This window comes from Eretmochelys imbricata, chromosome 15 (genome assembly GCF_965152235.1).
Source record: "Eretmochelys imbricata isolate rEreImb1 chromosome 15, rEreImb1.hap1, whole genome shotgun sequence".
Taxonomy (NCBI): domain Eukaryota; kingdom Metazoa; phylum Chordata; order Testudines; family Cheloniidae; genus Eretmochelys; species Eretmochelys imbricata.
Window position 1 is genome coordinate 6495809 of NC_135586.1, and position 14598 is coordinate 6510406.

At 49.3% G+C, this 14598-nt stretch overlaps 1 protein-coding gene across 1 annotated transcript in view; it reads right to left on the reverse strand.

The window, feature by feature from the left end:
• Positions 1-505: 505 nt before the first annotated feature.
• RBM19 (RNA binding motif protein 19) overlaps positions 506-14598 on the reverse strand; it is a 143155-nt gene continuing 129062 nt past the window's right edge. Inside the window, exons 25-26 of the transcript XR_013348037.1 lie at positions 2589-2683; positions 506-1062 (exon numbers count right to left, since the gene is read on the reverse strand). The gene's annotated coding sequence lies outside the window, so the exon portion shown is untranslated. The remainder of the gene's footprint in view (positions 1063-2588; positions 2684-14598) is intronic.

Below are 14598 nucleotides of genomic sequence, written 5' to 3' on the forward strand. Positions count from 1 at the left end.
TTGATTTCTTAGAATAAAACGGTTTCATTTTAAAACTCTGTTAAATTTTTTAATAAAAACCATCAAACCTGGTTACAAATGCTCAACACCGAACTCACATGTTTTGTTTGACTTCAAGCAATTTTTCTTCCAGACTGTTTGATTCTCCAAAACTTTTGAAAAAAATAGTTTTTGGTTTAACCACAAATGATTTTTCTCTTCTGATTTTTCGGAATTGCCAGTGAATTGAGAATCTGTTATATGCGTCTTGTTCTATGTCACAGACACAGGGCTAGCTGCCCCTTGGACCTCTGCTTCCAATCTCACTGAACACACCCCACTCAGCTGTTAGGCCCTTTGCCTGTAACTATACAAGGGGCAAAACCATGATTACCCCATTCTCAGACCAGTCTCTGCTGTAATTCCCTGGGCATCAGCTGTGATTGCTCAGCAGGATCAACTGGGTCTAGTGACCTGCAGGCTTTCCCTTCAGAGCTGGAGTGAGCATGGGGACCTCAAAGCAAACTTTTCAGAATAAAGTATTTTTAATTTCAAAAGTAGGAACAAAGCATCAACAGAGCACAGGGTTCTTAACACAATGGAAGGTCTAAGCACATCTGTATCTTACCGAGATGCTTAGGGAGGCCTAGCTTATCCCAGACACCCCCACCTCCAGGGACTGGGGCTCATACTGCTTCCCTGCAAGTATGTCTGCACCGCAAAACAAGGTGTGTTCCTAATTTGGGTTAAAACAGCAATGAAGACACGGCAACTTGGCTTGTAAATACATTAGGAGCTCAACTCAACTCCTCCCATTCCCATTTTTCTCTCTTCCTATCTGGTCATCCTAGTTTAAACCCAAATTGCTGTGTCTTGACTGCTATTTTAACCCAAACCAAGAACACGTCTTCGGTTTTTTTTGCAATGAAGACAGAACTTCAGTTGTTACCAACTCTCATGACCCTGTCATGGGTCTCAGGATAATCATTGTTTTCCTTAAAGCCCCAGCTCCTGGAGTCACGTGGAGATGTGATGATTTCAGCCTTGATTCTTAGAGAAACAGTAAGCTTCTGGCCCTCGGAGCTGTGGAGAAAGCATCAAAATGTGACCTCAGTGCACCCTAGAGGCTCAAAAAGCAGAAGGCAAATTAAAAAAAAACAACAAATCTAGTATTTTTACCTAATCTCACAATTTTAAAGCCAATCTCGTGATTGGTGGTGAGCCTGACTCATGATTTTGAAACATTTGGGGTTGGCAGTCCTGTAACTTGCCTGTCTCCCCCTGTGCTTCTCTTCCTTTCCAAAGTTCTGCAGTTGCCTGCCTGGAAGCCCCCCGAGATTACACCCCTGCTTGCCAGCCAGGTGGCCTCAGCGTGGACCAAGGTAAACTCTAAGGGGAAAGACCCTTGCACTGTCCTTTAAGTATTGGTAAGCAGGGCACCGTGAAGCTAACTGTCTCCTGGACAGGAGGGCATTAACCCTTCGTAACCCTATGGCAAGTACTACCATAACAGTCAATCAGACAGATGGAACATATAAAATTCATGAAATATTACAGGCATCTCCCATGTCCATAGGTGCCAAGTCTGTGGGTGCTGCAGGGCTGGAGCACCCATGGGGGAAAAAAGGTGGGTGCTCAACACCCACCAGCCACAACTGTTTGGCAGCACCCCCAATCAGCTGTTCGGTGGGGCCCCTGATTAGCTGATGGGAGATGCCGCCAAACAGCTGTTTGGTGGCTGGCAGAGGGGCTTGGGGGAGGGCAGAGAGCAGTGAGTGGGCAGGGGCCTCAGGGAGGATGCGGAGCAGGAGTGGGAAGAGGTGGAGCACGGGCAGGGCCTTGACGGAGGGGGAGGAATGAGGGGGAATCTTGGGGAACAGGGTGGAGTGGGGACGGGGCCTAGGGGCATTTCTGCCTATAAGGTGGTCCCCCTATGCCCAGGCACGGGGGCGGGGGGGGGGGGGGGCGTGCAGCAGAATGAAAGCACAGATTTGGCAGATGATCACGTTTTTATATGCCATCCTACTGTGCTCCAACAGGGCTGAGGGAAGGCAATGCCCCCGTTAGGCCCTGATTCAGCAAAGCTCTTAAGTGCCTGCTTAACTCGACACGCGTATTTAAGGCCTGTTGAAATCAACAGGATTTAGGCACACAGGCCGGAGATTTTCCAAGGGCCCGGAGGGAGTTTAGCTGCCCAAATCCCATTCAAAGCCAGTCAGAGTTGGGCGCCGAATGTGCACAGGCACCTTTGAAAATGCCATCCCTCTTAAAGATAAGCACATTTTCAAACGCTTTGCTGCACTGGGGCACAGTGGGGTGGGGCAAAGAACTGAAGCTGCAGGACTATTCCTGAGCTGGCAAGTGCAGCAAGAGTTACGCAAGTGGGGACAAAACCTCTAGGGGTGTTTGTGCTCCCGCCCCATGAACACCCTTTGTTTTAGGGGTTTCGATCTGCTAGAAGTCCTTAGGGTGCCTCCCCCTCTTTTTAAAGTTTTTAAAATGTGTGGAGTGGGGGAAGAAGAAAAATGATTTAAAAATATAATGGCTGCTACGCAGAAAGCCTCATTGAAGTGCCCGAGTGCCGTCCAACTGCACCAGCCAGAACGCACCTGCTGTATAGCAGGACAGCCCAGGCAGGAACAAGCATTGCAGGAACTTGGATTTATCGAGGGTCTTTCAGCCCCTGGAGCTCAGCAGACGGTTCCTGGAGAGGGAGCAGAAGAACAGGAATTAGGGCGCACTAAAGCTCATACAAGGAAGGAGTGGAGCCAACATGGCATGCCCGCGCCCCTGTCAGTTTTCTGGGTTGGGGGCCACGGCTGCTTTGGTCATTTGGGGCAATGCTTGGGGCACAGTAGACTGGAATGATGGGCCTAGTGATTCTACCCCAGGCCTTCTGGGTGACCGGAGGCAAGTCACTTACAGTCTTTTGGCCTCCACTCTGAACCTGTGAAATAGGGAGAATGATTCTTTCCTTTCTGCCCCTCTTTGGCTTGTCTCTTTAAACTGTCAGCTCTTTGGGGCAGGGCCTTAGTCTGGATGTTGCTGGGCTGACCACCGTGAAACTCTGAAGAATCTAGCCTGGGCCTTTGAAGTCAATGGGAGTCCCACTCCCTGACCCCAATGAAGCCACACTCCATCTTGCCAGTAACACTGTCTGGGTTCTATCAACCCTTCTCCCGCCTGTCACTCAGCCCCGGAGATCTTATACCACTGCTGGTGACCCACTTGATTCTACTCCTGCCGCTTTGCGCTCACTTGGAGACCTGGGAGGGAGGGAGGGAGACATCTCCCTTGAGTCTGGGGACCAGTACGAGGGTGAGGCAAGAAATCAGGACCGAGAATGAAGCGTTGACTCAAAGAGCCTATGCATCAGGGAACTAATTGCCTTTTATGGCTACAGTCCGTTTCCAGCGTGCACTGAACAAAGGCCCGTTTCTGAATCATAAAGCATTTGACAGTAGTTCCACTTTGTTTAAACCTAGATGCATTCAGAAGGGTCCCTCTCAAGATCAAAATCCTTGATTTTGAGAAGTAATGTCCCTAGCTGAGGCCCTGACAACACTTGCCATTATTACAGTCCATATAATTTTTAAAATCTAAATTAGTGTGAAACTCTTCCATCAGCTACACACCAGTGTAGTTCAGAGTAACCCTGCTGCCTTCAATGGAGTTACACCAGCTTTCCACCAACATCCCCAAGGACAGAATTTGGTTGTTCACTTAACACATACATTTACTTTGTGCACTGAACTCAACTTGAGCATTTAAACTGGCTGGTTTGGGTGCCGCTCATAAGGCACAGCACTCGATTCCTTCTCCTGTGTGCACTGATGTGAATCAGGAGCAGCGTCATTGAAATCAGGGGAGAAGTGCTGGCCTGAGAGGGGTGTAAGGGAGAAAAAAATCAGGCTCAGTGTCTAATCCAGCTTCTGACATGCAATCCGCACACCACAGGCTTTGGGGGGATGGAGGTGTGTGGTTCACTACCTTGTATCAGCCCACATCCTCCTCCCCTTTCAAAGACGTTAAAAATCCTGAAGGCACATTTTCATAACAGAGACTAGCACGGTTTATTTTATATACTTACAATAAAGCCTATTATTTGTATGTATTTATATTACAGTAGCATCTAGAAGCCTTATCTGAGATAGGGGCCCCATTGAAATAGGTGCTGTACAGACACAGAGTGCTATGAAAAGCACACAATCTAAGCAGACAAGACAAAGGGTGGTTGGGGAAACTGAGGCACAGAGAGGGGAAATGACTTGCCCAAGATCACCCAGAAAATCTGTGGCAGGGCTGGGCATAGAACCCAGTTCTCCTCCAACCCAGCCTAGCTGCTAGATGAAACTGCCTCTAAAAAACAACCTTCAAGCTGAAACTCCAGTCAACGAGCAGTGTCCCTTTGAGAGACAAAGCGTTTGTGGTTTATAGTCTGGAGACATTAAAAAACAAACAAAAGAGCCCAACAGAAGTGCATAAAATCCCCCGGAACAAAGAGACCAGATTTTGGCTTTGGAGAAGAGAAGGTTCCTAGAGCAACGCTCCAGGCAGATAAATGACTTTCTGTTACTCCTACAAGTTCGGCGGGAAGGGAGAGAGCCGGAGAAAAGCAGCGCGAGGGAAGGAGGGGAAACCGGAGAGCGGGTAAGCGTGGATAAAGGAGAGCAGTAGGGAATGCTGTGCAGCAGGCAGGCGCAGGTCCAAGGTCAGCGCTCCCGCTCTGCTCAGTATGCCGCGCTACCTGCCGACTCCACATGAGCACACCCAGGCAGCCTGAGGCTATGCAGAGCCCTGGCCTCTGTCAAGCACACGCCACTGGCAACACAGCCCCCTCCTCCCCCAGCCGAGAGGCCAGAGCTGTGCTTCATCTCCGTGTGCCAGCTCCAAGGGCGATTTACGGCTGCCCTCGCTGCCCCGCTCCCGGATCCCATTTCACTGCAGGCCGGGCTTTACACAGAAAGCCTTGGGGCATATGCTGCTGCAGTAATTCATGCCGCCTGTGACACGCCACAGCCGCTGCCTTGGCAACGGACGAGGGTGTTACAAGGCACCGTCGCCTCCCTTCTGTGTACAGATGGGGGTGGGTTTGTCTCTGGAACGGGGGAACCGTGGCTCAGCTGCCCACTTAGATGGACCAGCCTGAGATGTGCTAGGCAGGGCCGCATTTGGCTCTTGTCCGGCTACGGTCATGTCAACAAAACAGAACATGACTAAGCCAGCCTATTCAAGCAGAGAGCTGCAATGTCTGAGCTGGATCCCAAGGATCTATAAGATCCCTGTCAGGATCCAGGAGGTCAAGGCACTCACTGGCCTTTTAGCCAAAGTCAAAACATTTTGCTGCAGGTCCCAGTGAAATTACCTGAGCTGAAATTTCATCCCTGTCACGCGTTTGTCCGTTTCACGAAAGCATGGAGTGATGGGACAGTTTGGCATCGCTGGGACTGCAGGCCCAAGGAGAGCACTAGCCCAGGACTGGAAAAGCAAGGGGGGTATTGTAGGCCAGGACTGAGCGACATTGGCAGACCTGGGCTAAGGGGGCAGGACTGGAATAGCAGGGGTGCTACAGGTCAGGATTGAGGGGCGGCTGCAGAGCTGATGTGAGAGAGCAGGGCTGGGGGTACTCTATACTGCTCAGGACCAGGCTCCTCCCTTGCTCCAACCAGAGATCACAGCCCCTGCATTATACAATGTCTGGCTCTAGCCAGCATTATCAGCTACTTCCCTGAGTACTTACATTCACGTACACCCCCAAATAACTCAAAACTAGAGTCCGAATTAGAGGATAAGGTGCAGAGCTATAGTAATAGCTTGATAGGTGTCCCTTAAAGACTTGAGAGGTGCTGTGTCCTAATGATCAGTACCTGTGCCTGGGAGTCGGGACTCCCACGTCTGAACTTGGTAACTTTCACACAGCATCATCAGGATAGGGAAAGTGTCTTGGAGGCTATGGTCACAATTCCCATGTGGAAAGAACTGTTTCATGGCAGCCCCCTAGCCCCAATAATCCAACCAGTGCACTGCCAGGGCCCGGACTGCACGATCTCAGATGTTTTCCATCTCTAACTTCTATGATTCTCTGAGGTGTCAAGTTCAAGGTCTCAGTCCTTAGTTTCAAGACGCTCAGCGGCCTGGGCCCTGGACACCTCAAAAATAATCTAAAGCTCCGGGATGAAGATGGTGATCAGCAACTCCACTCCCCAGACACAACACAACCTTCTACCACCAGGGTAAAGCTCGTTTTTAGACTGTTCAATGAACACAAGCACTGAGGACCATCTCAAACCTCCCCACCTTCTGATTCATGGTGGACTTCTCTGACCTGCCTTCTCTACATGCGGAGCAATGCGTCCATTTAAAAAATCAAAACCAAATGCTCCACTGCACATCCGATTCTCCCCTCAGAAAAGGGCAAGAGAATGAATGCACCACAGGAAGTTACTCAGAGACTGCTGTGATGGGGGTGTGTGATGGGGCGTTTGTCCCACACTAGCCCATAAAGGGTTAATAGGACCTTAGGGAGGCTGTGCAGGAGACAGCCAATTGGAGAGGGGCTGTGAGGAGCAGCCAATTATGTCTGGACAGGCCCATATAAGAAGAGCTGCAGGGCAGAGCAGGTCAGTCACTCCCTGGAGCTCAGGGAGGGAGAGAGGGAGGGACGACGACGACGACGGGCTGCCTTGCAGGCAGAGGTCAGCTAACACCTTGGACAGAGCATTGCTGGGCAGGATCAGGGGAGCAAGAGTGAACTCCTACCGGACTGCTGACAAGCTGGGGCCCTGAGACAGGAGTGGAGAAGGTGCTGGGGCTGCGGGGAAGTGGCCCAGGGAAGTAGGCTAAGGGGTTGGCGGGGACATCGCATGTGGCTGCCATCTCCAGGGTCCCTGGGATGGGACCTGAAGTAGTGGGAGGGCCTGGGTCCCCGCCTTTCCCCTAACTGCTACCAAGGAAGTGGCTGGACAGTGGACAGCCATTCCCCTGGAAGGGGGAAGAACTGAGTGTGACACAGCTGGAGAGCTATGTCTTGAAGAGGATGCCACAATCCTTGGGGTGACACGGGTCCAGGAGTGGAGGTGATGGCAGGCGAGACACCGCCAGAAGAGGGCGCACTGACTAGCAGAGCTGATCCCTGGGACATCCAGCAGGAGGTGCCGCAGTGGTGAGCTGAGGCCCATCACAGGGTGGATAAGAACCTACGCAGAAGAACACAATAGAAGGGTGACCCTTTGCTGAGTAGGCCGATATAAGAAAGGACAGGGACGTTTCTGGTGAGCTGGGTGAAGTTACAATCCCAAAGCCATGGAGCAGCCGCTGCCTGGCCTTTGGGTGTTGGCAGAGCCCCACCAAAGAGTGTAAGCCACAGGATGATGCAAGTGCCAGTTGACTGGGCTTTGCTGAAGAAGCCATGGGGAAAAAAGCACCTCCTTAAGAATCTGCATTGGAATCTAGGCTGGGCCGAAGCACAAACCCAGCCAGCACCTCCTGTGCTTTGGGGGCGCATAGAGCTATGTCCCATGAAAGATCTGCGGCTCACAGGATGGCCCTGTCTCTGATGCCAGCAGGGTGAATAGACGGGGAGGAAACACGACTGCCAGACCTTCATGTGCCCCCATTCAGCTATGGGATAGGGCGGCAAACTCATCTGATTTCCCCTTCACAATAACTTGAGATCTCACAGACCCTGGGGCGGGATCAAGTCAGAATCCAAGAGAGGGTTTTACCAAGGCAAGTTGCACACAGACACTGATGAGGGATAGCTCAGTGGTTTGAGCGTTGGCCTGCTAAACCCAGGGTTGTGAGTTCAATCCTGGAGGGGGCCATTTAGGGATCTGGGGCAAAAATTTGGGGATTGGTCCTGCTTTGAGCAGGGGGTTGGACTAGATGACCTCCTGAGGTCCCTTCCAATCCTGATATTCTATGATTCTATGATTCTATGATGCACACATGGGACACACGCAGATGGAGATGAACCATTGTATGGTGACTAGGGCTGGTTGACAATTTTCCAGAAAAATGGTTTTCCATCAGAAAACGCAGAGGCATCCAAACTGGAACCGTTCATGGAAAAGGGCTGGTTCTGACAATCTGTTCGACTCCAGATATTTTTGACACCAGTTTCTAAATTGTCAGAATGTTTCATGTAGACATTTTCTCAACAAAAAATGCCCGTTCTCTGGTTCCAACAGACCTCGCACTTAGAAATTTAAGTGAAGAATTGTTACAAAAATTAAAAGTCCACTTGGAAACAAAAGGTTCTGATTGACCTGGACCAAAATTCTTCATGACTTTCAGTTTGCAAAACTTTTCAAGATTTTGACTTTTCAGCTGGGAAAATTTTTAGATCCCAAATTTTCGAGGGACAGGAAAACCAACCTCAAACAGAGAGGGACCAACAGGAGCTGTGTTCTGCCAAGAGAGAGACAAACTGCCCTGTGTGACGAGAGGACAGATGTCCCCTCTTAAGGAGGGTGAACTCTGTGTGTGATTAACATGGATCTGTACTGCTCAGTCACTTTAAAATCATGGACTCTTCCTGCAAATGAATCTAGCCAAAGGGAACGCCATTGCTCTGGCAGAAAGGAGACACACACACAGAGCCCGGCTTCAAATATGCAGTAAAAACGTGACTTAATAGCTTTGTTATTGTTTGACATTTGGGTTTTACTCGCTATAGAAAGTGGCACTAATTACTTCTTAGTTACACAGGAGCTGCAGTGTAACTGGAGCGCAGGGTTTTATGGAGTGCTGCCAACTGTAATTGCAAAGCCGTTTTGTGGGTGAGCCGCACAGTTCCCAGTTCTGCAATGCACTGCCCACCCCCAAAGTCAATGCAGTCCTAAGGGTAGCAGAGGCCTCACGGGGGCTGCATGTCTGGCATTCGCAGTGACCAGCGGACACAGGCGACCACACTCCATACAAAGTGCAATACTCTCTCCGGGCTACAGCTGCCTCTTACAAATATGAAAGTACTAAGGTGAACAGAGGAGGGAGACGGCTCACACCATCCCTCAAGCTCTCTCTGCGTGGCAGGCTGTTAGCTCATGTCCATGGCTGGCTTTGGCATTTCGCTGGGAAGCCATGGCAGTGAAATACAGGTGCGAGCCTGAACTGCTGAGCAAATCTGCCCAGCTCCTGAGATGTACCAATGCAGTGATGTCTGCTGTCTGGCCTGACCAGAGCTCTTCGGTGTTTGTTAGGCTGGAGGTCTAAGTTGGATATGAGGAAACACTATTTCACTAGGAGGGTGGTGAAGCACTGGAATGGGTTACCTAGGGAGGTGGTGGAATCTCTATCCTTAGAAGTTTTTAAGGCCTGGCTTGACAAAGACTTAGCTGGGATGATTTAGTTGGAATTGGTCCTGCTTTGAGCAGGGGGTTGGACTAGATGACCTCCCGAGGTCTCTTCCAACCCTGTGATTCTAAGATTCTATGAATTCTCCCATCGTCCTTTTATGACACCATTTACTTCCTGGGTACCCTGGTGATGGGGCATTAGAAATCTGTAGATAGCCCACAGGCAATTCACCTGAGCCCGTCAAACTCAATCATCCAACACCTTCCCAAGCACATGATCCTCCAGGAGGTCCCTCACCCACGAAGGAGCGAGGTGGCTCTTGACTTTTGCTCTTATTGTTACATTTCACACTAGATTGCTCCACCTCTCTCTCCCCGCTACTCCCACCTCCTCCAGCAGACAGATGACAAGTGAGAATGCATTGTCCCATAGAAATGATCTTCCCAGCATAACTCCCTGCCCTTGCATTGTCTGGACAAGCCTGGGTGATTTCTAGTGGCAAAAAAATTGGGGGAAAAGGGGGGAATGGTCATTCAGAAAAGTAGAAAGGAGGGGGAAAAACCCATCTCCCCATACACTCCCCCTTCGACATCCTGTCTGCTGGGTGAGAATGAGACACACCTACCTTGTGAGATCCAGGGGGATTTTGAAAATTTCACACTCACTCCCAGTCTAATTCCACACACTCAGAAACTCTGCACAAAGGTCTCTCGACACTCCCAGCAGCACAATCTGAATTTTTCCCTATGAAAAACCACCTTCTTGCTCGCCCACCCCGCTTTGCGTTTGCTGCCCAGTCACTAGCATGCAGAGCAGGGCACGTTTATTCCGGGTCTGTTTGCCTTTTTGTTTTGCGTGGCTCTGCTCCTGGATGTAATAAACTGTGCTCCAGCTCTGCCTGCATGAAAGAGGTGCAATGGGCTGGCCAGAGGGCGCTTGGCAATGCCACATTCCCAAGGGAGTTGGAACCTCTTGCTCAATGGTTGGGCAGAAGATGGGAGCATCAAGGAGGACAACACACAAGGAGGGTGGCTGAGGTACCCATCTTGTGCTGGGCCAAGCAGACTCCACAAGCTAAGTGGGATCAGGTCTGCTCAGTGCAGCGCTGGGAGACCTCCAAAGAACACAAAGGAGCTCAGGACGTGGAGCTGGTGGTTTTACAGACAGCACTATTTTCTTAGGTGATTTAAATACGATGGGACCCACTTAATCCAGTCCGTGGTTGCAGAAGTACTTTATCCTGCTGTTGGCAATGTAGTAAGAAAGATGGCCTAGTAAAGACAGCCCCCAGCTGGGACTCAAGAAACAGGTTCAGTTCCTAGTTAGGCCACAGATTTGCCGTGTGTGACCTTGGGCAAATCACTTAATCTACGTTGTGCATCCCGGGGAACAATACTGATGTACCTCACAGTACGGGGATAAATCTGCTCAGATATTATGGTAACAAGGGCTGTAAAAGTACCTAGGATAGACCACAGCTGAAGGGGAGGTGGCCTTGTAGACTCCGCCAGTCACGATGGCACAGGCTCCTCTGCTCTATATGTCATGGTTACCTCCTGTCCCACTCTCTGTGGCAGCCCGTGGCAGCAGGTGGCAGGTCTCGGTAAACAAAGTAGGTCCAGCTGCTCCCATGTGGCCAATTCTGAGGGAGGGGCAGCACCTGTCGCTAAAAAGGGCTAGGCCTTCCCAATGGCAAAGTTGTCAGTAACATTCACCATATTAATGGTGATTCTGTTTAATTTCCACCTTTTCACTACGTTTCCTCCACCTATTTACATTTAAGGAGTCCTTGTAGAGGGAGCGTGCATGTAACGATCTGCATGAACAAAGCGACACTAACTATCCCCCGGACCGTGACCTGTTCCCGAATGGAATTGTGTGTGTAAAGTTCCGAAGAAATGAGCGAGCACTAACTTGTTAACAGAGCAGGTTAGACTTAAGTCCCAAGCATTCTGTAGTTCAAAGCCTGGAATGGCGATCCTCTAACTACACTTCCCACAATGCCCCAGGAAGCTTGAGCACACCCTTAAAACCATTTATGAGCTTTTCATTGTGATGGCAGATTGTTACATTAATTTTTCTTTTTTTACTGTAGAAGTGAGGCCATGTGCTATTTTCATTAAATAAGGCGAGACGCATTAAAAAATCAACGTTTAAAAGTTACTGTTCCAGTAACTCCATACACACATAGTATCGGCTCCACTTCCCGGAAGTCCAGTCAGATGATGCCGCTGACACACAGCAAACATAGCCCAGCATGAGGTAAAAGCCGGATATTATAAGAGCTTTACTTTTTTTTGACAAATGTCTGGTTAAATTAAACTGCTATAAAAGCATCAGGAGGCCTTACCTTACAATTTTTAATGTCACCCACCTCTCATTAATTCAAATGCTGTCTCAAATGACATCATCAGATAGCAGTTCCTGCAGGGAGGATGGCTTCCTCTTGACTGTTTTTTTTTGTTTTGGGGTCTCTGAAGCTGTTTTTAGTGACATACTCTTTAAAATTCCTAAAATATATTGATAAAATGTATATTTCATACCACATTGAAGTTTTCCTTTAAATAGGGGTTGAAACCACCTATGCACATGTACATGCAATGACCAGTGCTTATATGCCATATACTCTCTACTGAATATAGAGTGGCCTAATTTTTCCGAACAGACTTTGGCTGCCACAATATTGGGGGGTGCAGATTGAGATCTGAACACCCGCACTCTGAAAACTAGGCCTCTTTAACACATCTCAAGTTGGGCACTTAATAGTGGAGACAACCCAAGTCTCCAGTCGCTTTTGAAAGTTGAAACCAATGTACGCCGTTGTAATTCCCAACGATTTCAACAAGCTCCTCAGACCAGTTGAAAAGCTCTGCTCCAGGATAGGATTATGAAGAGGTCACTGCAGAATCAAGTTCTTACCTGATTATGTAGACGTTAGTAAGGACAGGCTGTGAAATGGGTATCATCTTTATGTACAACTGTCTATGACCCAAGGACCGCTTTCACTGACATGCTAGTTCACTGAAGTGTGTCACGGAAGGTCTGTACTGAAAGCCTGTTTCACTCTGATCAGCATAATCATTGCAAAATATAAGTACAGAGAATACGTAAAGAGCTATGTTTCTATACACACACTGAAAACTGTGTTCTTAAGGTACGTAAAACAGGTCAGCAGAAGGCAGTAAACAGGTTCCATTCACACAATGGACAGGAGACACGTCTCCTCCTGGCTGACCATTGTGTAACGGGTAACAGGTATAACGGGTAAGCTGGGGTGTACCATTCCTTTGGGAACAGCAGGTCCGGTAATTCTGAGAATGTCCAGTGGAACAGGGGCTGAACACAGCGGAAGGATGCTCAGAGGGTTCGGGGGCCGTCGGGCGTCTGTCACTAACCTGCAGAGGGACAGCAGAGGCTGTGTAGGCTGGTGGGGGAGTGTTTGTGAGGTCTGTGGCTAGGGGTGTCATAGAGCTGACAGGCACAGACAAGGCTTCTTCACGCTAAGCGCAGGTGGTAGCGAGGTGCCTTAAAAGAGTGGGTATCCCTAGGAACGATAACGCTGCCCCTCACTGGGCTCCAGAGAGGGTTCATTAATGCTTTGAGATCACAGAACAGAGAGTAACAAGAAAGGTTTCTTCAGGTATGTTAGCAACAAGAAGAAAGTCAAGGAAAGTGTGGGCCCCTTACTGAATGAGGGAAGCAACCTAGTGACAGAGGATGTGGAAAAAGCTAACATACTCAATGCTTTTTTTTTTTTTCTCTGTGGAGAAAGAAGTGGTTCGGGACTATTTAGAAAAGATGGATGAGCACAAGTCCATGGGGCCAGATGTGCTGCATCCGAGAGTGCTAAAGGAGTTGGCGGATGTGATTGCCGAGCCATTGGCCATTATCTTTGAAAACTCATGGCGATCGGGGGAGGTCCCGGATGACTGGAAAAAGGCTAACGTAGTGCCCATCTTTAAAAAAGGGAAGGAGGAGGATCCTGGGAACTACAGGCCAGTCAGACTCACCTCAGTCCCTGGAAAAATCATGGAGCAGGTCCTCAAGGAATCAATTCTGAAGCACTTAGAGGAAAGGAAAGTGATCAGGAACAGTCAGAATGGATTCACCAAGGGCAAGTCAGGCCTGACTAATCTAATTGCCTTCTATGATGAGATAACTGGCTCTGTGGATGAGGGGAAAGCAGCGGACATGTTGTTCCTTGACTTTAGCAAAGCTTTTGACACGGTTTCCCACAGTATTCTTGCCAGCAAGTTAAAGAAGTATGGGATGGATGAATGGACTATAAGGTGAATAGTAAGTTGGCTAGATTGTCGGGCTCAACGGGTAGTGATCAATGGCTCCATGTCTAGTTGGCAGCCGGTATCAAGTGGAGTGCCCCAAGGGTCAGTCCTCGGGCCGGTTTTGTTCAATATCTTCATAAATGGTCTGGAGGATGGTGTGGATTGCACCCTCAGCAAGTTTGCAGATGACACTAAACTGGGAGGAGAGGTAGATACGCTGGAGGGTAGGGATAGGATACAGAGGGCCCTAGACAAATTAGAGGATTGGGCCAAAAGAAATCTGATGAGGTTCAACAAGGACAAGTGCAGAGTCCTGCACTTAGGAAGGAAGAATCCCAGGCACCGCTACAGACTAGGGACCGAATGGCTCGGCAGCAGTTCTGTAGAAAAGGATCTAGGGGTTACAGTGGACAAGAAGCTGGATGTGAGTCAACAGTGTGCCCTTGTTGCCAAGAAGGCCAATGGCATTTTGGGATGTAGAAGTAGGGGCATTGCCAGCAGATCGAGGGACGTGATCTTCCCCTCTATTCGACATTGGTGAGGCCTCATCTGGAGTACTGTGTCCAGTTTTGGGCCCCACACTACAAGAAGGATGTGGAAAAATTGGAAAACGTCCAGCAGAGGGCAACAAAAATGATTAGGGGACTGGAACACATGACTTATGAGGAGAGGCTGAGGGAAGTGGGATTGTTTAGTCTGCGGAAGAGAAGAATGAGGGGGGATTTGATAGCTGCTTTCAACTACCCGAAAGGGGGTTCCAAAGAGGATGGATCTAGACTGTTCTCAGTGGTAGCAGATGACAGAACAAGGAGTAATGGTCTCAAGTTGCAGTGGGAGAGGTTTCGGTTTGATATTAGGAAAAACTTTTTCACTCAGAGGGTGGTGAAACACTGGAATGCGTTACCGAGGGAGGTGGTGGAATCTCCTTCCTTAGAAGTTTTTAAGGTCAGGCTTGACAAAGCCCTGGCTGGGATGATTTAACTGGGGATCGGTCCTGCTTTGAGCAGGGGGTTGGACTAGATGACCTCCTGAGGCCCCT